This window comes from Phascolarctos cinereus, unplaced genomic scaffold (assembly GCF_003287225.1).
Source record: "Phascolarctos cinereus isolate Bilbo 61053 unplaced genomic scaffold, phaCin_HiC Scaffold_5;HRSCAF=322, whole genome shotgun sequence".
NCBI classification, from domain to species: domain Eukaryota; kingdom Metazoa; phylum Chordata; class Mammalia; order Diprotodontia; family Phascolarctidae; genus Phascolarctos; species Phascolarctos cinereus.
Window position 1 is genome coordinate 105676656 of NW_027555958.1, and position 26825 is coordinate 105703480.

The 26825-nt window shown below is 38.0% G+C and overlaps 1 pseudogene; it reads right to left on the minus strand.

Moving 5' to 3' along the window:
- LOC110208666 (phosphoglycerate mutase 1 pseudogene) overlaps positions 1-26566 on the minus strand; it is an 82581-nt pseudogene extending 56015 nt beyond the window's left edge.
- Positions 26567-26825: the final 259 nt, after the last annotated feature.

Sequence of the window (26825 nt, forward strand, 5' to 3'; positions counted from 1 at the left end):
GTGCTGGTAAATCTTAACAACTAGCTCTCTGAAAAGGCAAGACATAATTTTGAGTTTAATCCAATTATTTACATTTTCTCAATCTCTTTCTTAAACCTAATCAACAAATCAATGAATTAAGCCCTGATTGATAGAATTTGTCCATTTCTGAGGTCTAAATGTTCACAATGAAAATTTTTAAATTGCCTCTCCTGAGACAGTAGAAGCTGGCTTCTGTACAGTCTTGGCTCTAATTGTTAGAAAAAAAATTTCCTCAAATATTAAAATATGCTTGCCAACAAGCATTTATTAAGCATTTACTATGTGCCAGGCATTGTGCTAAGCAGTGAAGATACAAATATGAGCAAAATGAAAGATAGTCCTTGCCCTCGAGGAGCTTACACTCAAATTGGGGAAGACAATAATACACCAAAGGGAGCTGAAAAGCAGAGATCAGGGAAGATAAAGAGAAAAGGTGGGGGGGCTTTCTTCTTTAGCTAAGCAGAATAAGTGTATTTCCTATATTATGTGACAGGTAAGCCTCCTTTAAGTTTTCTCTTCTTCAGAGTAAATATACCCAGTCATTCCCACTCTCTTTGGCCTCCCCCCTTCAAAAAAGATCCTCATATCAGGAAACTAGGTAGTACAGTGGCTAGAGTAACAGACCTGCAGTTAGGAAGATCTGAGTTCAAATCTCAAGTCACTTAACTTCTATCTACTTCAGTGTCCTCAATTTCAAGGTAAAGATAATAATAGTGTCTACTTCCCATTCTGAGGATCAAATGTGACAATTTTATTTCTAATGCACTTTGGAAACCTGTTTAAGTGTCAGCTATTATTAATATATAATATGAACTTGAGACCTCCTCTACCCCAAATATCCTTTTCTAGATACTTTTCATTTTATTAATGACCATCCCAAAGTGTGGCACCCAGAATGCAACATAATACTCTTCTCCCTAGAAGCATATGACTAAAAAAGCAGAGAACATTGATAAAAATAGTCATATAACAGACACATGACTCACTATATAAACCCAATCACAAAGTAATTACTTAAATACATACTTAAAATACTTCAAATTACTTAAATAAGTACCTAAAGTACTTAAGTAATCAACTTACAAAAGTATAAATGATACTGAGGGGTGGGTGGACCCAAGATGGTAGAGTAAAAGCAGTGACTTGCTTGAGCTCTCCCCCAAACCCCTCCAAGTACCTATAAAAAATGACTCTAAACAAATTCTAAAGCAGCAGAACCCACAAAAAGACAGAGTTCAACAAATATCCAGCCCCAGACAACCCAGGTGGTTGATCTGAAAGGTATATCCAGCCATGCTGGGAGCGGAACGCAGTTTGACATAGGCCTCAGCAAACCTGAAGCTGGCCTCATAGGACTGAATCTTGGGCAGCTGTGGCAGTTTCCTGACTTCTCAGCCCACAAACCCCAGGGACAACTTAGAAGGTCAGTGGGAAAAGTCTGTTTCTGCGGTGCTGAGAGAGAAGCCCAGTGATCTCAGCTCCATTCCCCGACCACGGCCCGGGGAGGGGACTGCCTCCTGAGCTTCTGGCCCACAGACAGATGGGAAATCGAGTGGCTGATCAGAGAGGGATTGCAGGGATCTCTCTGCTGGTACAGTATTCTCTTGCTTTGCCTGTGCTTGGATCTGGGTCACAGTTCTGGGTGGCAGTCCTGGGGTGAGGAGGAGTGCTGGTTCAGTGGAGCTTATAGTGGCTGTGGAGAGAAAATCTTCCTCACAGTTCCAAGGCAGAAAAAAATGTTTGCTGTCACTTATAGACCAGAGCACAGGCTAGGAAAGCAGTAAACACCTCACCCTTGATTGTAGCATCTTGGAAGAACTGAAAATTTACAGGTCCTTGGAAGTATCTCTGAAAACAGCTGCACAAAACCCCCGAAGCTTGGAACATTACAGTCTCCACATTGGAAACAGACTCCTACCTTAACAAAGAGTTTATAACTCAAGTAATTGGCCTTGATCATGAGTAAGCAGTGCAAAAAGAGTCAGACTATATTATCTTACTTTGGTGACAAAGAAGATCAAAACACACAACCAGAAGAAGACAACAAAGCCAAAGCTCCTACATCCAAAGCCTCCAAGAAAAATGTGAATCGGTCCCAGGCAATGGAAGAGCTCAAAAAGGATTTTGAGAAGCAAGTAAGAGAAGTAGAGGAAAAACAGAGTGATGTTAAAGGAGACCCCAAAAAATACTGAAGAAAATAACACCTTAAAAAATAGCCTAACCCAAATGGCCAAAGAAGTCCAAAAAGCCAATGAGGAGAAGAATGCCCTAAAAAGCAGAATTGGCCAAATGGAAAATGCCCTAAAAAGCAAAATTGGTCAAATGGAAAAGGAAGTCCAAAAGTTTACTGAAGAAAATACTTTCTTAAAGATTAGAATAGAGCAATTGGAAGCTAGTGACTTTATGAGAAATCAAGACACTGTAAAACAAATCCAAAAGAATGAAAAATTAGAAAATAATGTGAAATATCTCAACGGAAAAACAACTAACCTGGAAAATTAATTTTAAAATTATTGGACTACCTGAAAGCCATGATCAAAAAAAGAGCCTAGACATCATCTTTCAAGAAATTATCAAGGAAAACTGCCCTGATATTTTAGAACCAGAGGGCAAAATAGAAATTGAAGGAATCCACCGATCTCCTCTTGAAAGAGATCCCCAAAGGAAAACTCCTAGGAATATTGTAGCCAAATTCCAGAGTTCCCAGGTCAAGGAGAAAATATTGCAAGCAGCCAGAAAGAAACAATTCAAGTATTGTGGAAACACAATCAGGATAACACAAGATTTAGCAGCTTCTACATTAAGGGACCAGAGGGCATGGAATATAATATTCCAGAGGGCAAAGGAGATAGGATTACAACCAAGAATCACCTACCCAGCAAAACTGAGTATAATCCTTTGGGGGGAAAATGGATATTCAGTGAAATAGAGGACTTTCAAGCATTCTTGATGAAAAGACCAGAACTGAATAGAAAATTTGACTCTCAAATACAAGACTCAAGTGGAACATGAAGAGGTAAACAGGAAAGAGAAATCATAAGAGACTTATTAAGGTTGAACTGTTTACATTTGTGCATGCAAAGATGATATTTATAACTCATGAGACCTTTGTCAGTATTAGGGTAATTGGAGGGAAAAAATTATATGTATGTATGTATGCATAGATAGATAGACAGACAGACAGACAGACAGACAGACTAGATAGATAGATAGATAGATAGATAGATAGATAGATAGATAGATAGATAGATAGATAGATAGATAGATGGCACAGGCTGAGTTGAAGATGAAGAGGTCATATCTGGAGAATAAAAATAAGGGGTGAGAGAGGTTTATACTGGGCGAAGGAGAAAGGGAGAGGTAGAATGGGGTAAATCATCTCACAAAAAAAAACAGAAAAGAAAAAGCTCTTACAGTCAAGGGGAAACAGAGTAAAATGAGAGGGAATGAGTGAATCTTATTCTCATGGGATTTGGCTTAAGGAGGGAATAACATATACACTCAATTGGGTATGGAAAGCTGTCTTACCCTTCAGAAAAATAAGTGGAGAAGGGGACAAGATAGCAGGGGAATGATAGAGAGGAGGGCAGATTGGGAAAGGGGGTAATCAGAAGCAAACACTTCTGAGGAGGGACAGGGTCAAAAGAAAGAATAGAATAATAGGATAGGACTAAGAGAAATAGAGTTAGTTTTTCATAACATGACTATTATGGAAGTGTTTTGCATAACTGCACATGTGTAACCTATACTGAGTTGCTTGCCTTTTCAATGAGGGTGGGTAGGGAGGGAGGAAGGGAGAAAATTGGAACTCAAAATTTTAAAAGCACATATTTAAAACAAATGTTTTCATATGCAACTGGGAAATAAGAAATACAGGAAATGGGGTACAAAAATCTATCCTGCCCTACAGGAAAGCAGAAGGGGAAAGGTAGAGAGAAAGAAGGGAGGGCAGACTAGGGAAGGGATATTCAGAATGTATGCCATCTTGGGGTAGGGGGAGGAGCAAGGTGGGGTGAAAATTTGGAACTCAAAATCTTGTGGAAGTAAATGTTGAAAACTAAAAATAAATAAATTTAAAAAAATAAAAATAAATAAATGATACTGATGGTCTTGTGTATCATGCAGAATGAAATGTCTTCAGGTTACAGATTGGTTAGAGAGAAACTTCTTTTTTTTTTTTTTGGAACAAGTTTCATCTCTGTAGGAGGATAGGTTTAGCCAGATTTTTCAATAGTAGAAAGAAGACTGGAGAGTTGAAAGAGAAAGAACAATACAAATGATGGATGAGTCATGAGAATAGGCAATACTGAATTAAGGCTAAGATAAGCTTAGAGCAGCAATGCATAATACTGGAGTGGTCATTCATGTAACAAACAATACTGAATAGGTCTCTTTCACTCACTCACTTTCTTGTTATAAGCAATAGAGTATCATGATTTCTGCCATTAATTTTATTCAAGTGAACAAGGTTGTTTTTCTTTTAATTAAATGTGTTCAGTGTGTTTGCAGCCCCAACCTAAGGATCAGATAAAATTAAAAAAAAAAATGAAAACAATTTACAATTTAAAGAGCATGTATTCTACAGACTCACAGATGAATAACTCAATGAATGAATAAGACACATACAATAAGTGTGTGTGTGTGTGTGTGTGTGTGTGTGTGTGTGTGTGTTGAGGATAAGTGTGTGTGGCATAAACAACCTCAGGAATACAGGAAAGACCTCTTGTAGGCATAGACTTGAAGGATGATAGGGATTCTGAGATGTGAAAATGAGGAAGGATACCTTCCAGTCGTGGTGTCCAGATCGAAGCAGTGTAGACATGTTAAATAGAATGTCATACATGAAGAAAATCACTGATTGGAGTGCAGGGTGTGTGAAGATTAAGAGTGTGAAATCAATCCAGAAAGATTGTGAAGGTCTTTAAAGGTGAAACCAAGAAGTGTTCATTTTAAACTAGAGGCCATAGGGAGCCATTGAAACTTCTTAATGTAGGAAGTGACATAGCCAGATCTATGGTTTAGAGCTATTGATTTAGCAATTTTAAAAAAATGTGCTCACTTTCCTGGGCTTTTAGATATTAGACATTAAATGGACATTATGTTAGATATGAGATATTAATATTAGATATTAAAAGAGCAGCTAGATGGTGCAGTGGATAGAGTACTAGGCCTGGAGTCAGGAAGACTCATCTTCCTCAGTTCAAATCCAGCCTCAGACACTTACTATCTGTGTGACATTGAGCAAGTCATCCAGCTGTTTGCCTCAGTTCCTCACTTGGGAAATGATCTGGAGAAAGATATGGCAAACCACTGCAGAATCTTTGCCAAGAAAGCACCAAATGGAGTCATGAGGTATTTTCTGAAGCAGAGTTGGAGAAAGAATATGGGAGATGTAGCTGTGTGAGGAACAGAGAAAGGTCAATGTGGCTGGATTTCAGAGTTCAGTAAGAAGAGTAATGTCCAAAGGGTCTGGAAAGATGGAATGTAGCTTTTAAAAGCCAAACAGAGGAGATAGTATTTTGCCCTATGGGCATGGTCAGATCTGTGCTTAAAGAAAATCACTTGGAGTCTATGTGGAGGGAGGAGAAATTTGAGGCAGGGCCTGAATTAAAATGGTCACTGTGTGAGTAGAAAAAAGGGGACACATATGAAAGAGATGATTTGGAAGTATCAATGACAAGATTTGGAAACTGAATAGATCCATGTGATAAGTTAGAGTGAGGAAGTCAAGGAAGATACTGAGGTTAAGAACATAAAAGAATGAAAGAATGATGGTGCCTTCAGTGGAAATGGGGAAATGCAGAAGAAGTATAATATTGATGGGTAATGGGAAGATAGGTTTTGTTTTAGATATGTTGAGTTTGAGATGTTTTTGAGAAATAGCATTAAAAATGTCTAACAGGGAGGTAACAATGGAGGACTGAAGCTCAGGAAAGAGACTTGGGCTGTGGGTCTTTTAGTCATTGGCATAGAAATAATTGATAAGGTCACAAAGAGAAAGTAGAGAAAGACATACTGAATCTTGTGAAAACTCCACAATTATGGAGTATGATATGGATGATAAACCTACAAAGGAGATCGAGAAGAGGCAGACATGGAAGAGAAGAACCAGGGTAATGTAGTGTCATGAAATCTCAGAGTGGAGGAAAGGGTAGTCAAAGGTGTCACATGCAGCAGAAATGTCAAGTAGGATAAAGACTGAAAAAAGGCAATGAGATTTGACAACTAAGAGATTATCAGTAACTTTGGAAAGAGGAATTTCAGTTGAGTAAATAAATATTAGCCTGTACTTACTGGAAAAATCTAATTCATAAACACTCCGTATTGTTTACAATTGACATTAATTTTTAGCATATTCATTTTTTTTCTTTTTAAAGAGTTTTTATTTGAGTAGCATGGCCTGTATTGAGGGAGAGGCTATTTTAGAAATAGTATAGGGAAAGTTAGCTAGTGGAAGACACTCAAGTAGGTAGGTTGGTAAGTAGGGGGGAGGGGGAGGGGGAGGAGGAGGAGGAGGAGGAGGAGGAGAGAGAGAGAGAGAGAGAGAGAGAGAGAGAGAGAGAGAGAGAGAGAGAGAGAGAGAGAGAGAGAGAGAGAGAATGAATAGTAAATGTGGCCATAGGAAGGTATCCCTTAATTATTGTAGAAGAAGTTAAAGGCTGAAAAGAAGTAAGAATTCAAGAGAGATAATAATAATTGGAGAGATGGGAAAGAAATAAGGAAGCCAAGGTCACAGTGGGAATAGTTAATCATCAACCATGCTGAAGATTGTTGAGTAGTTGAAAAGGGTCAGTGTGGAAACTGTGAATATACATTTTCTTGGCAGGAATCCATGGCATCAGAAGATCCTGGATTAATGCTAAAATTTTGAAATTATTATTACTCCCTTTGTCATCAACTATAAAAGTAATTCTCAAGCTGAATCCCTCCCAGAAGTCTTCAAACAAAATCAGGAAAACCACCAATCAGATATATTGTTTAGGGCATTCCTATTCTGGTACTGGAGAATCCTGTTCAAGATTAGACTAGCTGATCTCTGTGATCCCATGTAATGCTGAAATTCTGCAATTCTGTGTTTCTCAACAAGTTTTTAAAAAAAGAGAACAAAATTAACATTCATCTTTAAAATTTAAATGGTTGTATGTTTGTCTTCATTGACATCTGATTTCAAAGATCAAATTATAAATATGATAACCTCTTAATTCTCTTTTCTATCATTTTAAAAATACCATATATAAATAGCCATGCAAAGTTATGTTTCTCCATTCTTCTCATGTCTCACATACAGCCAATAGGAAGCAATGTCATTTGTACTTGTATAAATAAATTTTTCTGTGAAGTATTATATGACAGAGATTGATATTTGTTTTACATCAGTACCCAGGCTTGGTTTGCCAGTTTGTTTACTTCATAATATCTTCAGATACCAGAGTGGAGAAATATGCTAAACAGAAATTCCTTATATAGAAAGCTCAGCTCATTTCCCATTCTTTTACAGTAATTCTGATTCACTTTTGAGAGCCACCTAAGCCAAATGTTGTCAAAGATCTAATAGGGTGTTGTGTTTCCTTTCCACAACAGAATGGCTTTCTTTCCTTCACAGTTGATCTTCACCCTTTGCCATCTGGGGGATTTGAACTCTATTTTTAGCCCTTCCATGAGTTGCCAATTTAATGCATTTAAGGAGTGCACAGCAGATGTCTAAAACATTGAAGGTAATTAATTAAGTCCCACAATTTCCAGACTACACAAAAACAATTTGCCATTGCCTGTAAAATGCTATAATTGAGTATTATAAATGTTTCCAGGCCAAGTCTTGCTATGAATTATTTAGGGCATCTGTCCTAATTAAAGACCTATTGGAAGATTAATGTCTCGTAACCTGACAAACTACTTTACTTAGTAACAAATTATCCACGTAATGACCTCAAACTAAATTTATATAACCCAAGAAGCCATCTGAAAGAACATCAAGAAAACTTCAATAGAAGGGATTTTACCTGCATATGTATATTAATCTATACAACATTTATTTTGCCTTAAAGATTTATTATGATAAAAGATATTTGAAAATAAGTATGTAACCCAAGCTTTATTCGAAAAAAAGTTAGTGATGATATTCCAAGCTTTAGTAAACACCTTGTGAAAATGTGTGATTTATTCCTCTAAATAGGGCAATAACCACAAGCATAAAGGATTTGGCCCATCAACAGAAGGAAGTAAATTCATACATTTAAATCAAATTACAACAACGGGAATTTTTATTCTAATTCTAAACAGGTGTTTTAAGGATGAGAGCATCTAGGGAGGATGGCAGGGCAAAGGATTATTTTATGATGATGAGAGTGGTATGCAATAAAATGAGGGAAGCTAGAGCTTGGACTGACTATCAGAATATCTTCAAAAAAGGATCCCAAGGGAAGAGATGGAAGCCACATCCCTAAGCTCATTAAGAGCCAGACTGAGGTGTATAGAGGGAGCAATCAAGCACTGGCATTAAGTGACCTAATGTGGCTACTCCAGCTCTAATTTCTAGGCCATTGTTTTTGAAAAATCAATTGTGTGCCATACTCCTGATGGACATTGAAAATGTGCTTATATTTTATGTGTGCGTATACAAGTGTGTGTGTGTGTGTGTGTGTGTGTGTGTGTATGTGTATATATATATATATATATATATATATATAGAGAGAGAGAGAGAGAGAGAGAGAGAGAGAGAGAGAGAGAGAGAGAGAGAGAGAGAGAGAGAGAGAGAGAGAGAGAGAGAGAGAGAGAGAGAGAGAGAGAGAGAGAGAGTATAGACTGATCCATTTCATACTGGATGGGAAAGAGGTGGCGGGGGAGGCAGGGTCAAAGAAGGGAAGCACTTAGTATCTTAAAAAAAAAAAAGAAAAAACCATCATTCCTTCCTATTACAAATGCACTGCCCTTATCGTGAACTGCTTTCAAAGGTATTTTACATATCATTTCTATAAAGGTTTTTTAAAAGATCTTTTCTCCTTGGCTCCAGGGACATTCTAGGTACTAAGAAAATATTGAAATGCATGTTAGGTACGTGTAGCTACTTAATACCAATGATCAGGTATAATATTAATAGAGGAAAAAGAGAAATATATTTTGGAAGTGCAATATTATGTCTTAAGTAACAAGACTATTGAAAATTATCCAGAAAGAACTTACTAGGTCAGAGATATGACAGAGTAAACCACTTAAATACACAACGTTAGTGATCTCTAAAGGAACTTTCTAGCGTGAATACTCCATGTTTTGGGAAGGATCAGACGAATAAATAAGGAAACATTCAGTAAACTGTTTTATTATCACAAGGTCAGAAAAATTTTGCTTTTTGAATTAATTTAATTGCATTGAGAAAAATGAACAAAAAAATTGGGCGGGCCAGGAAATAGATCTCATATCAAAAGTAGGACAAAGAAAAATAACCACAGAATCACTATCATTTTGCATATATATGTCCATGACATAACATTTGTTACTCGTATAAACATCAATCAGTGTAAAAAACAACTTTTTTTGTTCCTGTAAAGGTCTGTTGCTTTAATAATACAATGAAAAAAAAATTAGGCCTTTGCTATTTTTAGAACAAGAACAGTGTTGAGGGTGAGTAGGACCAAATTAAGGTGCTGCTGTCTCTCTTCATGTATCCTGGGAGAACTTCATGCTCTTTTAAAAAGAGCTTTTGCTAGATTTTTTTTATGTGGACAGAATGGACTTCCATAAAAATGCATTGGGTTCTTAAATGGCCTCATTTTGGGGGGAAAGAAGTGCACTCCCCACCAGATGTTGACATACTATCGCTAGGTGGCAGTGCTGTGCTACTCCAGTAGCTCAGTCTCACTGCCCTCAAAAGAGGACAATGAAGAACTAGTTGTAAACTTCCTGACTGTGGGTACTTAGAAGGAGGAAAGCTAGAATTGCTTTAAGACGTCTACTAGGGGGAGAGGGATGGAGGGAATCATAGTTTTAGAGCTGGCAGGGAGCTCAGAGATCATTTAGTTCAACCCCTTTTTTTTTTGAGGCAAATTGGGGTGAAATGACTTGCCCAGAGTCACACAACTAGTGTCTGAGGCTGGATTTGAACTCAGGTCCTCTTGACTCCAGGCTGGTGCTCTTTCCAATGAGCCACCAAGCTGCAGCCCCTTCATTTTTACAGATGAGAGAGATATTAAGTGATTTACCCAACATCAAACAGGTAGTATGTGGTGGAACCAACATGTGAACCCAGGTCCTGGGATTCCACAGTCAATGCTCCTCCCATTTTTTTCAATGCTGCCTTTTCATGAAAAGGGAAGGGGAAGTATAGAGAATGTGTAAAATGCTCTGATTTTATGGCCAGTGATGATGTATCTATAAGCCTATCCAGCATTGGTCTTAATCTCTTGCTCATTAGAAGATGAAGGTAGATCTTCCTCTGCCACAGAAGTGATCCTGCATTGTGAAGTCATGAAATGGCTTGGTATTTTCACCTCCAGTCTACATACATCTTCAGCTGGAGTAAAGGGCAGTGGACAAGAACAGCCAGCACCCATTCCAGCTCCCTCCTGCTCAGCTAGAAGAAAACACAAGCTGAATAAATTCCCAGCCTCCTCAGCTTCCCAGAGACAGCTGTGATAAGAATCAAAAACCGTAATTTGGAGAAGATGAAATTAAGGTGAATGAACTGTTGCCATTCCCCAAATAACACATTAGAAATAATTTTCCTGATTTTTAGCATCTTACCCAGTGGATGAAATAGTCCCTCTAAAGCCAGTACCATTCCTAAGTAGAAATGAAGTTTAATGAAGCAGGGGGGAAAAGAATAAAAAAAATACCATACTATATAACAAAAGGAATTGAGTTCTAATCCTGATTTTAATTTTGAGCTCTGATCTGGGGCTAGTTATTTGATCATTTTATGCCTCAGTTTTCTCATCTTTGAAATGACCAGAATAATATCAGTTTCTACAATCCTAAACTGGCAGGGGCCCCAGTGGCCATTTAGTCCAACTGCATTATCTTACAAAGTGCAGTTAGGTGGCATGGTAAATAAGCATTGGCCCTGGAGTCAGGAGGACTTGAGTTTAAATCCAGCCTCAGACACTTACTAGCTGTGTGACCCTGGGCCAGTCACTTAACCCTGTTGACCTCAATTTCATCTTCTGTAAAATGAGCTGGAGAAGGAAATGACAAACCACTTCAGGTACCTTTGCCAAGGAAACCCCATATGGGGTCACAAAGAGTTGGAAAGAAAGACTAAAAAGACTCAACAACAAAATTATTTTACAGATGAGGAAATAGAGGTCCCAAAAAATTAAGTGACTTGCTCAAGGTCACACATGTGTGGGAGATTTTACTTCATAATACCTCATAGCTAAGGCTTCTATTATATACCAGCTATATCGGGATCTCCCTAATGTAGTGGCCAGATTTATCATAATACCTTTGATAAACTGGTTGCCCCAAACATCATTCACAGAACACAAGGGAACTGTTAACGGAGATAGTAAATGTGGTTAAGTTCTTACATGAATTATATAGTGGTTCTTCAGTCAAGTTTAATGCAATCAGAAGGCAGTTAGCTTCTTGTTGTTCAGTTATTTCAGACTCTTTGTGACCCCATTTGGTGTTTCCTTGACAAAGATAATGGAGAAGTTTGCCATTTCCTTCATTTTACAGATGAGGAACTGAGGCTAACAGAGTTAAGTCACTTGCTCAGTGTCACACAGTTAGTGTCTGAGGCCAGATTTGAACTCAGGAAGATGAGTCTTCCTGACTCCATGCCAAGCACTCTATCCACTGTGTTACGTAGCTGCTGATTCCAAAGGATTGGCCAAACCTCTGTCAGCCTTCTAAACACTAACAGTCTCTAAGCAGTATGGTGAGGCAGGAGAGAGTTCTGAGGAAAAGTGACCCTTAGCAGCAGAGAAAAGAGCCAGGTATGCAGGAAGAACCCAGCTCTTGAAAGAGTCTCCCCTTTTCCTTCCCCTTTTTTGCCTCTACCAGAAGGCAGTAGGAGAAAAGGAAGGTTCGTCTCTTCTGCACACCACTCCATCAGTGAAGTGGAGCTATTTGCCTAAAAGGAGGATCAGTATCTAGCAGTGGGCAAATCAGTCAAAGGTGGAGGTAAGAGATAGCATTTGTGGAGAAAAGAAACAGGATTGCCTTGACAATCAGAATGTGGCTCCAGAAAGGAGCAAGCTCAGGGAGTCTAGCTGAAAGCCTTGTGCCACAGAAATCAACACTCAATAAGGTGCAGAAAGAATTTGTCATAAGAATGGAAAAGACATAAGAGTTCTGCAGTGCCAGTGGGCCTGACTTGCCTTGGCCACATGTGTTGTCTACATATGAATCTCTCTACTACCACACCATATACACTGACATTATGTGTACTTGTGGAAAATACATCTCAGGTTTATAAGGGAAACATTTTTGTTACTTTTCTTCTAATGCTGCCATCTCAGTAAATATCTGCTTTGAGCAAATTTTGTCTGTTAAATGAAGTAAAGATAACTATGCATGGAGGTTCACAAGCTATATATTTTTTTAAATTATTTATTTTATTTTTAATTTATACTTTTAGGGATATAAAACCATAGAGTACTTCAAACTTGGGGATAGTTGCTCCTCTAGGCACCCAGCCTGTGAATGACAAGTTGGTGGGATAGCCTTGTAGAAAATATTACATTAATGATCAACTCCATTGGAGAAAAGGAATGAATGCTATTTCCACTACATCACAAAAAACTGTCTCCTTCTAGTTACACAGTTATCACTCTGTGGGCTTTCTCACTCCTTATACTGATTACTATAATAGCTTCCTATTGATTTTCCTGTTTCTAGTCTCAACCCTCTTTAATTTGTTATCCACATAGCTCCACTGGATTGTGAGCTCCTTGAGGGCAGGGACTGTTTTTTTTTTATCTTTTTATATTTCCTCAGAGCTTACACAGTATCTGACATATAATAAGTTTTCAATAAATATTTATTGATTGACATAGCAGCCAAATTGGTATTCCTAGAACACGGGTCTGACTGTGTAATTATCCTGCTTAACTATCTTCTAGAATCAAATAAAACTTCTTAACCTGTCATTTAAGGCTCTTCACAACTTGGCCTTAGTCTCCCTTTTCAGCCATATTCCTCCTTTTCGTGCAAAATATAGTTCAGTTGAACAGGTCTCATTATTCCTCACACATGACATTTCTATGCCTTTGTACTGACTATCTTACATGCCTGGAAAGGACTCCCTTTCTCTCAAAATCTAGTTTCCTTTGAAGTTCAGGCACCTTCTGAATGAGACCTTTTCTGTCCCCCCCCCACCTTCTCCCTCCTCAGCTACCAACAGTTTTCCCCCAAAGGCATTCATCATGAGTCCTCTGAAGTCATGAGTGGTCATGACAGTAGGCAAAGTTTGAAGCCTTTCATAATTGTTTTTCTTAACATAATTGAGGTTACTTTGTGAATTAGTCTCCTGTTTCTGCTCATTTTACAATGCATCAATTTCATATAAATCCACCCAAGTTTCTCTGGATCCACTAATCCATCATTTCTTGTAATATAATTATACATAATTACAAAATTCATCAATTTTATTTCATTACATTCATGTACCACATCAGAGTAATGGCCCAGCAGAAACTATTACAGCACAGCTAAATCCAGACACCTCAAAAGATGAAAACAGAAAAACCCCAATAACTTGGAGGAATTGAATATTTTCTCCAAAGACTGCTCAATGGAGATGGAAATTTCCAGCATGCCCCTCTGCAGTGATAGGTTGATTTATATCTGTATGATATGGCATCCTTAAGGCTCAGCCTTTGAACTAGGCAACCACATCAGTTTAAGAGATCGCTCCCTAGGGCAGTGTAATTCATATCACTCATGACACATTGGGAAGGTGACATTTATGCTGGAGGATGGCAGATGTGCACAATAGCCTTTCAAAGGGGAAAATCAAAGTTGAGCACTGAGAACGGCCAAGGAGGAGGCTACTTTTCCACTGTGCAAATAAAGTGCTTCCAAGACAGATAAAAGACCCAAATTGCTGGGGGATGGCCTGAGTTGCCAAGAGATTTCATTGACAGTTTAATGGTAGAAGGGAAGACCTTGAATCCCATTTGGAATGTTGACATATATGTCAACTACAAATGCTGGAAAGAAAGAGAGACTATAAAATGGAAAAGCAAAAGAAATTATACCAAGTTTAATTCTTTCCTCCATTTTATCATCTTCAGATCCACATCATTTATACATAACTTTTCCCTTCAGCAGCTTTTCCATGAGGTAACTCAAACTTTGATTTTTCTGTCATAGATTAGTGTGGTATAGTAAATTCTCTAAACAGACGTCCAAATGCTATTTTATGTTCAGTTTTGTTTTTTTGGTCACTGGAACAGTATCAATTAGCAAGCTGGTAAATCATGACACAATGAAAGCTAGTTGGTGCCTGAGGTGCTTTTCATTTTCCTTTGTCTTTAGGGGTGATATTTATGGTGGTGTTTCAAGCTGTCTTTTGAGTGTTGTTGTGTTCTAGTTTCTTCTTACCAATGGGAAGGAATACTGAAAAAGTCTTCATTTGAATTTACTGCTTCAAGAAATATCACTTCAAAAGTAAATAATGACCCCTTCACCCATTACACTGATTCAGCAAAAGTAAAAGATTACTTCCTTAAAGGCCTGAACATTATCTGTAAATAAGATCAAATTTAAAAGGGAGATACTGTTTTTCAAGTTTGTTGGACCCCATTAGCAAAGCTGTCTCCTCTCTATGTTTTGTCAGGATGCTAAACCCAGAAAGTGATTTATACAGTCTAGAATAATACTCACAAGCTATCTGCTTTCACTGATACTCATAATATTAGTTTTTTCTCTAGAATCATAAGATCACAGATCTTAAGCTGAGAGAGTACTTAGATGTCATTTTTCCAATCCTCTCTTTCTATAGATGAAGAAGCTCAGACCTGTGAAGAGAAAGATCACACAGGTAGTAATTAGGAAAAGTGCCTTTGAAGCCAGGTCCTCTGACTCCAAAGGTATTCCAGTTTCCAAGACACTACGCATTCTTCTCCATCTCTATTAATACATGGTACCTGCTATGTGTTGTTGTTGTTCATACTTTGTTTTCATAAATGACCAATGACATCTTGATGTGAGGGGTAATGTCTTGACTTTTGTGTGAATTAGATTTAAGTGAGGCAGAGTTTCATAAAAGCATCAGCTTCACTCTCTCTTCCAGAGTCATCGAAGTCTAGTAGCAAGACAAAAATCAAGATGACTAGTGATAGCCTGGAATATGGTGGATAACCTTGGCATCTTCGATGTCTGGTCAAGCTCTAAGCACTTCACAGCACCTGCTTCAGTCACCTTCATGGCCAGGGGAATGAATTGCTCTCGTCCACCCATTCTCCCATGGAAAGTCTTCACATGCTTTGGATAAACACCCCCTAACTCACTGATGGGTTTGAGGCCTATCGGTTACCCTCAACCTGGTTTGGTCCATCTGCTGTGACACCCTAGGGGTATGGGTGCTGTACATGCTACAGTTTCTTGGAGCCACAGGTGAGAGTTGGGTAACAGATGGGTACCAATGCTAGATGAAAAGGGCTCAGCAAGCCCTCACACCAGAGCTGCTAGTCTATGTTAAAATGTAAAGCTAAATCTTGCATACAATATAACATATCCTTACCTCAAATCTCAACCCCCTCCAATCCATCTTCCATACAGCTGCCAAAGTGATTATCTTAGATGTAAATCTGACCATGTCACTCCCATTCCCAGCCCCACTCAATAAACCTACAATGGCTCTCTGTTGCTGCCAAAATCTAAGATAAAGTTTGTTTGATATTTGAAGCTTTTTACAACCTGGTCACTTCCTACTTTTTCAGTCTTCTTAACTCTTTTATAGAAACACACACACACACACACACACACACACACACACACACACACACACACACACACACACACACACTTTGGTCCAGTCACACTGACCTTGCCATTCTTTGCATACAATGCTCCATCCCCCATACCAATATCTCCATATTGATTGTCTTTCATGGTTTCCATGCTCTCCTTCATTGCCTTTGCCTCTTGGAATCCCTGGTTTCCTTAGAATCAGTTCAAGCAGCACCTTCTGGTGTTCCTGGTACCTCAAGCTACTACTACCTTCCTCTCTTAGGTTACATTGAATCTACTTTAGATATGACTTATATATACCTAAATAAGTCTGTGTTGTCTCCCCTATTAGAGTAGAAACTTCCTGAGGATAGGGAATATTTTGCTTTTTTCCTTTTTATCTCCAGTGCTTAGCATAGTCACATAATGAGTAATTAATAAATACTTATTAATAGATTGTTTATGTAAGAGGCAGTGTTATATGGCAAAGAAACTGTCGTCTATGAAACTGATTATTTTTGGGACCATGGGCAAATCAGTTAATCTCTGTGAGCCATGGTTTTCTTATCTATAAAATGGGGATAATACTACTTGTACTACCTACCTCATAGGATTGTGTTAAGTCTCAAAATGAAATTAACATGCTTTGGAAACTTTAGAGGCCTCATATAAATACCAATTATTATTTCTGATTCAGAGTCAAAAGAGCATACTCCTTCACACTGTCCTTTGTTTCACTTGATGGGATCCTCTCCAACTACACAATGATTTTTATTATAACAAATCAATCAGATACAACTCAGCTCAACTTATTTTCAAGATGAACTTGGAAAAAGCCATTTTTACTCAGTGTCTCCACTTCTGTCACATTTTGAAATCCTCCACAGTCTGGATTCCAACCTTATCTTTCCACTGAAGCCTCTCTTGAAAGTTATCAGTGATCTGTTAATTGCCTCATCTAATAATAGTTTTTTCTCAATCCTCATTCTTCTTGATTTCTGTGCTAGGTTTGACCCATTTCTTTTCTCGCTGGGTTTTTGTGATGCTCTTATCTTTTGGTTTTTGGCTTATTTCCTTCTCAGTCTCCTTTGCTAGATCTTTTTTCATGTCAAGATCTCTAATTGATGGTATAACCCAAGCCTCTCTTCTTTCCCTCTACTATTTCACTTGATGATTTAATCAACTTCCATGGGCTCAGTTATCATCTCCATACCAAGGATTCCCAAATCTATATATTTAGACTCAGCCTCTCCCCTGAGCTTTTCAAATTGGAAGTTTCAGAGACATTTCAAATTCATAACATCTGAAAGAGAACTCATCTTTTCCCCAAGACCCACCATGCATCACCCCGTACCTAGAATGAATCACCTACTTACCTCCTCCTCCTAGAATTCCCCATTTTCCTTCAAAGCTCAGCCCAATCACTTCCCATAAGAGGATTTCCCTGAGCCCCTTCACTTACAGGGCTTCACTCTCAAAATGATGTTTTCTGTACTCACCCAAATAGCCACTACACCAATTCTGGCCTTTTTCACTTCTTGCCTGGACTACTGCAAGAGACTTCTATTTAGATTCTCTGCCTCAAGTCTCTTGCTACACCAATCCTTTTCCACACAGCTGCCAAAGTAAACACACACATATATACACACATACATACATGTATGTATGTATATACATATATGCATATACATGTAAAATACAGCAAATATATACATATAATATGTGTTTGTGTGTCTCTATACATAGAGATATGTGCAAATATATGTCTATATATTGAAAGAGAGACAGAAGCAGAGAGAGACAGAGACATGGGTGGGGGTAATAATCTTCAGTAGAATATAAGTTCCTTGAGGGTCGGACGTTTTTGCTTTTTCTTTGTATCTCCAGTTCTTAGCAAAGTGCCTGGTTAAAACTAGGTAATTATTGATTGATTGATTCAAGCAATCAACAAGCAAAATGGAAATTCTAAGAGAAGGAGGTAAGCAGGTGGTTTCTTTTAGGTATGGGTGGGGAAAGCTATGAAAAGTCACAGAGAAAGGAGATGAAATGCTCTTTATAAGGAATATCAAAGAAGCCAGTTTGACTGGACTATCAAGTAAATGAAGAGAAGTAACCAAAAAAAAAAGATATTTTTGTCAAGGTAAAGAAATTTATGTTGAAGAGAGAGAACTGTTCAAACAATGAAAATTGATAGACTTAGGAAGTTTAGAAGTGAGTTGGAATAAAAATAATAAGCCAAATCAAAGTCTAAAGATTCCTGGCTTAGTCAGTTAAATTCCCTTTTTCACATCTGAAGAGCATTAGCAACCTTCCTTCCAGGAAGCCAAGGGGGAGAGAGGCTCCCTCAACACCACCACCCCTTCCCCAAGGTTCTCCAGGACATCTGGCATTCTACCAGGTGGAAAAAATAAATTATCTTTACCTCCATTATGTGACCAGAAGAATGGACCAGATGCACAGTTTTGTTGTTACTGGGAGGCCAAAGAGCATACTTCAGAGGAATCTGAGGGGAGGAAGTTTTCTGCCCACCAAATCCTACCACTGCCTTTGTGGATTGTCATCACCATCCAAAATCATGGCCAAGTGTCTATTTATGCATGTGTCTATTTGTATGGTTGGGCTATTCAGGGATTTATGTTATTAAGTTACATCTGGCTGGCATAAACTCAGGGAAAGATGCCTTCTCCAGCTTCAACGAAGGGACATCTCCTTGAAGATTAGCCTTCCCTAGATTTATTTTAGCAAACCCTCCTTCTGCCTTTAGGTGAGGGAAGAGAAGAAGGGTTGAGTACATGTAAGAAAGCAGAGGTTAGAAAAAGAGATTTAGGTAGAAGCAGGAATAATAGATACCTTTCACAGCATTTCCACTTAACCCTACGTTAATACATTTTCTACTTGAAGCATTGAACATCAGATTTTAAAACAAAGGACATGGATATGGTTTTGGATACACAATCAACAGGATTATCAACAGGATTAATGAAGATATGGATGGGGTAAATAATTTTCCTAAGGTCTCATAATTTCCAGCAGAATCATAACCAAAGACTTTCAACATTTGGTATGATTGTCCTACTATGAAGAGGCCACAGTTCCATTAAATTCAAACCAACAAATGTATTCAGCACAATGTGCAAGACACTGTGTTGTGTACCAAACAGTACAAAGATAAATAAACCAGGAATTTATTTATTCTGACCTTTGGGAGTTCATAATCTAATTTGGAGGTATCAAATAAGCATAATACAAAACAGATATAGATAAGTACATAGGGCAAATACTCACAAAGTGCTATGAGGGATGCAAGGAGGGAAGTATTACAATGGAGAAAAATGGAAGAGAAATTAGAGACAGAGTAAATATTGTAACCTTAACTCTGAATATCATTAATGACAATCAAGAAGGTGAAAATGATTAACACTTTCTATATACTGCAATCACTTGTGATGGTTGTTAAAGTAAGACCCAGGAGCTTCAGTTTTGTAGACAATTACTCCAGCTTTTCTTCTTCTATACTAACAATTGGTAGGCACTGAGAGGTGCAACTAATGAATTCATGCACATGACTCATTGTCTTTTCAATTTGAAAATACAGGACCCTCCTTCCACACAAAGGAATAAGAAATGCTGAATATGATTTTAAAATATATTACTAAGGCAAGGCTTTTTTTTTAAAGTTATTGATGGCTCAGTGATTTAAGTCATTTCCCATTCCCTTCCCCTCAAATAGTTAAGTGCTGGGTGCTGGGAATGGAAGTGGGGCAGGTGTATTGAATGGTCTACACTTCTGTTAAATGAGGGTGTGGGGTCAAGCTGACCTCTGACATCATTCTCTTTTCTTGACACTCCAAACTGAACAGTAGCCTGCTAATAACTCTTTGAGCTAAGCTTCAGGACCTATTACAGTTTCATCCCAAGGAATTATGGATCCTATATCCTTTGGCTGGCAATTAGTGAAATTCTCATAGTATGAAGACACATGGACAATGCTATTTCCAAAGATATTAAAGCATTTTCTCCATAGATGAACACGATGTGCATCAAACTATTTAACCTTTAAAAAAAACCTGTCAATTAATAATTGGAAAGTGTTAAAACAGGTTCACTAATTAGGATGTGATTCCAAATATTTTATATCCAAATTGCTAATCTTCACTATGGAAAATTTAGCTTGTTCATTAGTGGCCAATTTAAAAAAAAATCTAGTAGTATTTAGGAATGGGCAGCCATAAGCTCTTTTCTGACCTATGCTCATATAATTATCTTTAACTTGAATGAAAGCATGGGATTCTTGCCAGAGACACATTTCAGCACTTCAGAGAAAGAGAGAAATCTGAACTAATTAACATGTGGGAACCAACACTGACAACTTACACTGGGACTTAAACAGAGCCCTAATGAAGAAAATGTTCTCAAGGATGGTGTAGTATTGATTAAGAATCAACATTTTCTTATGGGAGAGCTATTAGTGAAAGCCCAAGGTAAATGAATATTTAACTAGTTTATTTCCAACTGGGATAACAATTTTATCTTTTAGCCATCAACTTGCTGCTTAATAGCGTGCTATCATCTGAAGGTGATTATTTTAAATCAACCTCAGGCTTTCTTCACACCCACTTTTCTAGAGTTCAGTTGCTCACAATATCATAACAGGTTTGAGTGAGAGATATCTTCATTAATCATCCCTCCTTAAACACGTGGAGTCATTGTATAAGAATCAGTGTTCTTGCCGCCTTTTTCTGATTTTCCTTCATTTTCAAAATATGAAGATAACATTATGCTAAATTTAAAGTTTAACTTTGCACTTCAACTTCTCAGTGTTATCTTATTCCAGGGAGAGGGCAGAAGTTCTCTGTATTAACTAGTGTAAAACAAGAAAAGCCAGAAAATACATACACATGGAGTAAATAGCACGTTTTACAGAAGCCATGAGGGTTCAGGGCTTTTATGGAATCAATCGATATACATTTATTAAGCACCTACTATGTGTCAGGCACTGTGCTAAGCACTGGGGATACAAAGAGAAACAAGTCAGTCCGTGCCCTCAAGGAGCTTATAATCTAATGAGAAAGGCTTGCATTTTTTATTGTTGCAATTATGGTGCTGGGGAAAAAAATGGAAGTAACTAGGGTGGTGGGGGGAGTGAGTTGGCAGTGTTCATTCATAGACCCCATGTTCTTTTTATGTGTTGTCAACCACCATGACTAGAGGTGTGCACTGGGTGACATTACATAGAGGGAGGCTGGTGAGTTATTGTGGGAAATGCAGTCCCTGAATGAGATCCCCAGGAGGGATAAGCGATCTATATCTCTTATCTATTTAGCTCTGTGTCTTCTAACTCACACATACAATTACAACTTGGAAGCCTGATGGATCTGGGATACAAATACAGAAGAGCTTGGACTGAAATGTCTACCCCATGAGCTGCATTACTATACTGCCATTATCATTGTAGCTACAGTATCAGTCCCCTTACTGGCTATACTTGCAAAGCTTAACTTCATTGAAAAAGCCTGGTCAGGCCCTCACCATCCCACATCTGGACCACTGCAACTATGCTGGTTGGTTTCCCTGCCTCAAGTCTCTCCTCCTAGTCTACTTCTACTCATATGCCAAAGTGGTCTTCCTAAAGTACAGATCTGACCATGTCACCCTCCTACCCAACAAACTTTGTTTGCTCCCTATTACTTCTAGGATGCTGCTGGATCCAGTGACATTGGTTTTCTTGATATGATTCTCACATTACATTCGCTCTCCCAACTCGGTACTTTTTCTTTTCATTAGGCAACGGGGTTAAGTGACTTGCCCAGGGTCACATAGTTAGTAAGTGCCAAGTGTCTGAGGCCGGATCCTGACTCCAGGGCTGGTGCTGTATCCACTGTGCCACCTAGCTGCCCCTTAGTACCTTTTCAGAGGTCGTCTCCCATACCTGGAATGCTTTCCCTTCTGTTGACACCTGGTTTTCCTGATTTCATTCAGGACTTGGCCCTAATCCTACTTTCTAAATGAGTGTTTTCTAGACCCTCTCCTAACCCTCTCCCCAATGCCTTTCCTCAGAGAATATCTCCATTTATACAGTATATGTCTTGTATATACATAGTTGTTTGCATATTGTCTTCCCCTCAGAATGTAAGCTCCTTGAAGTCAGGAGTTATGTACATTCCTTTCTTTGTATCGCCAAGACTTAACACAGCACCTGGCAAATAATCAGCACTTAATAAATGTTTGTTGATTTGCTGACTTAAATTTTTAAAAAATTAATTTATTTTTAGTTTTCAACATCCACTTCCATAAGCTTTTGAGTTCTAAATTTTCTCCCCCTCCCTCCCCACCTTCCTTCCCAAGATGGCATGCAATTTGATATAGGCTGTACATATACATTCCTATTAAACATATTTTCACATTAGTCATGTTGTAAAGAAAAATTAGAACCAATAGGAGGAACCACAAGAAAGAAGAAACAAAACAAAACAGAAGAAAAAAAGAGCAAATAGTATGTTTTGATGTGCCTTCAGACTCCATAGTTCTTTCTCTGGATGTGAATAGCATTTTCCATCATGAGCTTTTTGGAGATGTCTTAGATCCTTGCATTGCTGAGAAGAGCTAACTCTATCAGAGTTAGTCATCGAACAACATGGCTGTTACTGTGTACAATGTTCTCCTGGTTCTGCTAACTTCATGCAGCATCAGTCCATACAAGTCTTTCCAGGTTTTTCTGAAGATCGATTGAAATATTTAACCTTTCAACAAAATCATGGGGAAATCCTACACTTTCCCTAATTTTCAGGATAAGGGTTTGAAATCATGTAACTTCTCAGTGCTGGTCAATTTAGTCATATGAGACAAGATTGGGTGGGCAACATGTTCTCTATTATTACATCTCAAAATAGCCTGCAAACCACAGTTAAAGCCAGGTGGTAGAATTTAATGAGTAAACAGCACAACTTCTGACCTCCAATGAGGGGTGACAGCTCCTTGGGAACACCTAATCTAGTATCTGTCATCAACTGCATGATTTATAAGCATTTTATCATTTTCAAAAATTGATTATCCCCCAACTGCCAAAACCACAGTTTGTTTGTTTAATTGCTTTTAAAGCCTTTTCCAGTCTACAATGTCTAAGGGTTTCATATATCATTCACAGGAGGGTTATGTGCCTTCAGTACCCTAAATGAACACATAACAAATTGCTCAAATAAGACAGAATAATAAAACCCAAATTAAGCAAAGCAATCCTTACTAACTGCTTCAAGCATAGCAACCCAAAAAGATGCATAGCAACAGAAATAAATGTCTTACTCAGGGTCTGAAGGTTCTTCATGCTTAGAATCCACATCAGCACTTAAGGGAGTGAGCTGCAAATGCTAACCCTTTGCCCTGAGAGAGCTCAGTTAATATCATGAAAGAGTGTCACTGTCACTGGCTAGACTATATGATTTCCTGGGAAGCAGGAACTACTTTTCACTCATACTGTAGAACAGTCTTTAAATTTTATATACACACATACACATATATACATGTATGTGTATCTTTTAAAATTGTATTCTATATTGTTGCCTATTGTATAATGTTTTTATTATGAGTCTTACAAATGGTTTATAGTGATGTTTTCTTGTTATCATTGCCATCCCAATGGGCCAAAAGAGTAGAAAGCATTTTATCTATATCTCATTGTACTTTATTAGTATAATTGTTTTTTAAAAGCTGGGGCGGAGGGTGGGGAGGAAGGTAAATTCTGGTATGGCAGAGGGTGCTTGGTACTGGAAATCAGGAGATGAATTTTAGTGCTGGTTCTGTCATTAACTAGCTTTACAACCTTGAGTGAGTAACAATAGTTTCCTCACCTGAGAAAGGGAATTGGGCAAGATGCCCTTTAAGGCACATAACTCTAATCCTAATTCTTTCATTTCTAAAATTATGAGTCAATGTTATTTCATCCCATTATATCAGCTATAGAAAATCCCTTAGGTTGCACTGTCTCCAACTGACATCTAGATGATATAATAGGCATTAATTCCTGGCTTCAGTTTCCCTCAAAGCAGTTCAAGTGTCACGTTGGCTAATTTGGTGGAGAAGTTGTTTATCTATTAATTAAATATTTTCATTTTATATGAGTCAATTGTAGCCATTTTCCTTTTATTCATAGCTTTACTTCCGAGGATCAAATCTCTTTTTATTTCATGGCTGCAGGTGCCATCTGCAGTGATCTTTGACCCAAGAACGTAAAATTTGACATTGCTTCCATTTCTTTTCCCTCTATTTGCTAGGAAGTGATGGGAGCAGTTGCCATGATCTTACTTTTTCTTTTTCAAATGCTAAGCTTCAAGACAGCTTTTACATTCTCCTCTTTCACCGCCTTCAAGAGGCTTCTTAATTCTTTACTTTCTGCCAATTTGTATCGTCTGCATGTCTGAGATTGTTGATATTTCTCCTGGCAACCTTCATTCCAACTTTCAATTCTCCATTCTGGCATTTCACATGATGTACTCTGCATATAACTTTAAAAAATGAGATGACAATATACAGTATCCTTTTCCAATCTTAATCAGTTGTTCCATGTTTGGTTCTAATTGTTGCTTCTTGATCCACATGCAGGTTCCTTAGGAAACAAATAAGATGAGCTGGTACTGCCATCTCCTTGAGGGCTTGCCACATTTTGTTATGATCCATACAGACTTCAGTATAGTCAATGAAACAGAAGCAGATTTTTTGAACTCCTTTGCTTTCTCCATAATCCAACAAATGTTGGCAATCTGGTCTTTAGTTCCTATGCCTCTTCAAAAACTAGTCTGTATTTTTGGTAATTCCCAGTTTACATATTACTGAAGTCTAGCTTGCAGAATCTTAAGCATAACCTTGCTGGCATGTGAAAGGAGTACAACTGTTTAGTAATCTGAACATTCTTTGACATCGCCCTTCTTTAGGATTGGGACATAAACTGGTCTTTACCAACCCAGTGGCCACTGTTGAGTTTTCCAAATTTGCTAGCATATTGAGTACAGCAATTTAGCAGCAGCTTCTTTTAGGATTTTAAATAGCTCAGCTGGAATTCTGTCACCTTCACTAGCTTTATTTTTAGTAATGCTTCTTAAGGCTCCCTTGACTTCATTCTCTGGGATGTCTGGCTCTAGATCAGTAACCTTATTTGTATAAAGGTGATGTTAAGATCTTTCTCTATAGTTCTTCTGTGCATTCTTGCCCTTCTTCTTAATCTCTTTTACTTCTTTTAAGTCCCTACCATTGTTTTTCTTTATCATTCTTATTTTTGCATCGAACATTTTCTTGATATCTCCAATTTTCTTGAAAAGATCTCTCGTCTTTCCCAATCTATTGTTTTCTTCTATTTTTTTTGTATTGCTCATTAAAAACAGCAACAACAACAACAACAACAACAACAACAACAAAAACCCTTCTTGTTATTCCTTGCTAGTCTCTGGAATGCTGCATTCAGTTGGGTATATCTTTCCCTTTTCCCTTCACCTTTCATTTTCCTTCTTTCCTCACATATTTGTAAAGTCTCATTGTATAGCATCAGTGTCAATAATTTTGCTTTCTTGCTTTTCTTTTTCTTTGGGATTTCTTTTGTTGCTGCCTCCTACACAATATTGAGAACCTCTGTCCATATTTCTTTAGGCACTCTGTTTACCAGATCTAATCTCTTACATCTATTGGTCACTTCTGCTTCATAATCGTGAGGGATGTTATTTAGGTCATATCGGTGTGATTTGATAGTTTCCCCTATTTTCTTCAGTTAAAATCTGAATTTTGCAATAAGAATCTCCTGATCTGAGCCACAGTCAGTTCCAGGTCTTGTTTTAACTGAGTTACTGTACATAGTTTCTCCACAGTTGGATGCAAAGTACATAATCAATCTGATTTCTATATTGGCCATCTGGTAATATTCATGTGTCACCTTTTAAGTTGTTGAAAAAGAGCATTTGCTACAACCAGTGAGTTATCTTGACAAAACTCTCTGCCCTGCTTCATTTTGTACTCCAAGGCCAAATTTGCCTGTTTTCCCAATTATCTTTTGATTTCCTGTTTTAGAATTCCAATCACTTATGATTCATGTGACATTTTAAGAAATGTCATTTCTAGAAGATGTTGTAGGTTTTCATAGAACTGATCAACTTTGGCCTCTTTAGCATCAGTGTTTTGGAGCATAGACTTGTATTACTATGATGTTGAGTGGTTTGCCTTGGATTCAAATAGATATCATCCTGTCATTTTTGAGATCGTACCTCTTACCCTTTTATTGCCTATGAGGGCTATTCCATTTTTTTCTAAGGATTCTTGACTACAATGGTATATGTAATGGTCACCTGAATTAAATTCCCCATTCTGATCCACTTAAGTTCACTGACACTCAAGTGTCGATGTTTAACCTTTCCATCTTCCTGCTTGTCCACATCCAGTTCATCTTGATTCATAGATCTTACATTACAGGTTCCTAAGCAATACTGTTTTTTGCAGTATCAGATATTCCTTTTGTCACCAGATGCAACTATAGCCAACCTTCCTTTTGGCTTTGGCTCAGCTGCTTATCTGGAGCTACTTGCAGTTGTCCTCCACTCTTAATGTGTTGGACACCTTCTGACCTGAGGGGCTCATCTTCTGGCATCACACGTTTTACTATTTTAACACCGTCCATGGGGTTTTCTTGGCAAAGATCCTGGAATGGTTTGCTATTTCCTTCTCCAGTGGATCACCTTTTGTTACAACTCTCCTCTATGATGTCTGTCTTGAGCAACCCTGAACAGCATAGCTTGTAGTCTCATTGAGCTATGCAAGCCCCTCTGCCATGACAAGGCAATGATCTAGGAGGAGTTTATATACTCAACATCACTTTATGTTGCATAAAACATTAGTCCTTAATCCATCATCAGAAAATGCTAAATTACTTTACAATA